Below are 3,873 nucleotides of genomic sequence, written 5' to 3' on the forward strand. Positions count from 1 at the left end.
CTGCTGCATGGTTGTTCAGAGATGTGAAGACATATTTGAAAACATCTGGTGGTTCCCTGCCCCATCCACATGCACAGTGTGTACAGCTCCTCAGCAACTTCACAGCCCTGCCTCAGGCCTGGTGACCACTTTGTCACTGCCCTTTCTCTGAAGACATTGCACACTCTAGGCCTTAGACTCTCAGCAATGGCTTAACTCCCTCTGTGAGCCAGCCCACTAACCCCCATTCCTCTTCACCTGTGGAGTTATTTCCTTCTTTCCTATTGACTGTAGACCAACTTCTTCCTTCTCCACTAGCAGAACACTACAACTACAGCTTCCGCAACAAGGTCTCAATGCCAGGCCTGAGAAGGACACCCCCACTTCCAGGGATGCCCTGTTTTGGGTACTCTCCTTCAAATCTAGAGTATCTCTTAGAGATCTCCTTTTATCTTTAAAATGATTTTTCATTAATAGCTCAACAATTATTTACATTAAATTTACAATCTAGATTTACTGCATGGTTTCTGTCTTTTGAATGGGCCCAGACTAATACAATATGCTCAGTTATTTTTGGTCATGCGGTATTGTTTAATTTGTTTATCCCCAGGATTTCCTGAAAATTGAGATGAAATGCTTTGTTAGATTTAAGTTAAACAGTTTTGGTGAGAATAATTTATACATGATGTGGTATACTCAGCATTTCATCATATAACAACACAGCCACACAACACTATTGTATCTTTATTAGTGATGCTTGTTTTTATTCCCTTGTTAAGGTAATGACTGCCAGTTGTCTCCACTGTTAAGATATACTTTTTATTGACAATTAGCAAATAATCTGAGAGTTGACACTTTGGGATTATGTGAATATCCCATTCTCCCCAAATATTTTACTAATCATTTTAGTGTCTATTGATGATTATCATATGAGTTATTTCATTGAACATTGAAAAACGGTGATTTTTTCTAACTCTATTTTTTTTCTTCTTTAATAATTAGCTCTTCTGTGAAGAAGAGTGTTCCTTCATCACCCGGTGAAGAACTTTGGCAGAGTAAATGCATTTTCCCTTTCTTGATTTCAGAGTAATAAATTGACATCCAATAGTTACCTCCAATAGTGGCAAAATTATCTCTCTGTGTCATTGACTATCATTACAAAATTATGAATCTTTATTTAGTATTTTAAAGGCAAAAATGATAACTATTCTTTCTGATGCTTTCTTTTTTCAAATTTGGAGTCCTTTTAAGACAGTTTCTTGGTCATTTTGACTTGACACATTTAGTCTTTGAGTACGTTCTTGGCTACTGCCATCATAAGATGTTTTAGACTCTGGAATAATGTACTGTTACAAGCCCTCTTCTTTTGAGTGAGAAATAATATTTAGAAATATGCTAGGTGCTAGCTGAGCTCACTGCTAGTGGACCATCATCACTTGATTTTTATTAGATCTTTCAGTGTATCTAAACGTTGTCCAGTGTTGGTTGTGAATAACCCTTGGCTTTGATTGTGGCTGTGGATGAAATTCAGCACCTAGAGCCACCAGTAGCCTTAGCTCACCACCCACTGTCTCAATGTCATGGGTAAAACCCAGGCTCTGACAGGCACTGTGGACCCTGGCCCAGATGTCCTGCTCCAATGCAGCAGATTGTGTGGTCTGACTTCTGGCTTGGGATCCCTAACCGTGTCTCCTGTCCCTAGGACACCCAGTTGCCCTGAGCTTGATGCCCATGCCTCTAGGACCTTAGAGATAAGCCACTTGGTTGTCCCCATCTTTCAAATAAAGCTTTTTGTGCAATTCAAATCCAAGCACTAATAATGACTTTATATTAATATTTCCAATTCAATTTGAACATTGGGGGCTTTTCTCTTAATTTACCTTAACAAAGCAATAAAAATGCACACCACTAATAAAGATACAATATAGTGTTAATCCCATTCACAAGGCAGGAGCCCTCATGACTTAATCACCTTTTAAAAGCCCTATCTCTTAATATTGTTGCATTGAGAATTAAGTTTCAACATAAATTTTGGAAGGTAAAGAAATATTCAAACGATAGTATTCTGTCCCTGTGCCCCTACCCAAATGCATGTTTTTCTCATATACAAAGCATATTTTTTCCATCTCAATAGCCTCAAGATTCTTAACTTGTTTTAACATCAACTTTAAAGTTTAAAATCCAAAGTCTCATCTAATTATTATCTATTCAGATACAAGTGAGACTCAATGTGTCATTCATTCTAAGGAAAATTACTCTCCAGCTGTCAGCATGTGAAATCAAAGAGGTTATGTGCTTCTGAAATACAATTTTGAGACAAGCATAGGACAGCCATTTCCATTCTAAAAGGAAGCAATAGGAACAAAGAAAGGAATAATAGGTTCCAAGTAAGTCCAAATCCTAGTAAGACAATTTCAAATCTAGATGCTTGAAAATAATTCTGACTCCTAGCCTCACCTTCCAGATGCACTGTGGCAGTGGTTGTGTTCCCAGGGCTCCAGAGGACCCCACACCCATGGCTTTGCTCGGTGAGGCCTATGCAGCTCTCATGGCTTACTGCCCATGGCCTGTAATTCTCCCGGGCTGGAGTTGCATACCGGTGGATCTACAGTTCTATAGATCTTGGGGATGGTTCCTAAGCTGTGAGTCCACTAGGCATTGCCCCACTGAAGATTCTCTGTGATGGTCCGACTTTTGCGCATTTCTCTGCCTGAGCCCCAAGGCTCTTGGAGGCATCCTTTGAAATTCAGGTGGAGTAGCCATGCCTCCGCAGCTCTGTGCACCTTCAGATTTAGCAACACATGGAAGCTGCCATGGTTTATGGCTTGTGCCTTTTAGAGCAACAGACTGAGCTGTACATGGGCCCACTTTGGCCACAGTTGGGGTGGCTAAAAATCACTGCACTGGAACGCAGGGAACAGAGACTTGAGGCAGTGTTGAAGAGTGAGCCTCAAGGTTACATGGTCACACTGTGCATTTTTCATAAAACTGTTCTGCCCTCAGTGTCCTGGTACTCTCAACCTGTGATGTGAATGGTGGCACCAAAAATCTCCAGAATGCCTTCTGGGTCATTATTTGATATGGTTTGGCTGTGTCCCCACCCAAATCTCATCTTAAATTTTAGCTCCCATAATCCCCACTTATCAATGGAGGGACCCAATAGGAAGTAATTGAATCATGGGGGTGGGTTTTTCCTGTGCTGTTCTCCTGATAGTGTAAGTCTTACAAGATCTGATGGTTTTATAAAGGGCAGTTCCCCTGCACACACTCTCTTGCCTGCCGCCATGTAAGATGTGCCTTTTTTCCTCCTTCACTTTCCACCATGAATGTGAGGCCTCCCCAACCATGTGGAACTGTGACTCCATTAAACCTCTTTTTCTTTTTTAAATTACCCAGTCTTAGGTATGTCTTTATTAGTAGTGTGAGAATGAACTAATACGTCCTTCCATTGTCTTGAGGAACAACACGTGACTTCCTTGTATTCGTGTTTATCTCCTTATCAAATATTCACTTGGCCATACCTTTGGTATTCTCTCCCAGTTATATATTTTTATTTTATACTTTTTTACATGTCCAGGCTAAGAATTTTTTTAAATCTTTAAGTTCTGCTTTCCTTTTTATTGTAATTTCCATCTTTAATTTACTTCTCTCTTCTTATATTTTACTATAAACAGTCAAGAGAAGCCATTGCGGGACTGAACACTTTGCATAGAGATTTCTTCTGCCAAATATCTTAGTTTGTCACTCTTAAATTCTGCCTTCCACAAAACACTAGGACATGGACATACTTCAGCCGAGTTCTTCGCCACCTTGTAACAAGTATGGCCTTCCTTCCAGTTTCTAATAAGTTATTTCTCCCTTCCATGTAAGACCTCATCAAAAGGGACTTTAGTG

At 40.0% G+C, this 3,873-nt stretch overlaps 1 non-coding gene across 1 annotated transcript; it reads left to right on the forward strand.

Annotated features, from left to right (window-relative positions):
- The first annotated feature begins 1,459 nt into the window (after positions 1 to 1,459).
- LOC115932579 (small nucleolar RNA ACA64) lies at positions 1,460 to 1,586 on the forward strand. Its single transcript, XR_004068841.1, has one exon. It is a non-coding gene; the product is annotated as a small nucleolar RNA ACA64 (small nucleolar RNA).
- The last annotated feature ends 2,287 nt before the right edge of the window (positions 1,587 to 3,873 follow it).

This window comes from Gorilla gorilla, chromosome X (genome assembly GCF_029281585.2).
Source record: "Gorilla gorilla gorilla isolate KB3781 chromosome X, NHGRI_mGorGor1-v2.1_pri, whole genome shotgun sequence".
NCBI classification, from domain to species: domain Eukaryota; kingdom Metazoa; phylum Chordata; class Mammalia; order Primates; family Hominidae; genus Gorilla; species Gorilla gorilla.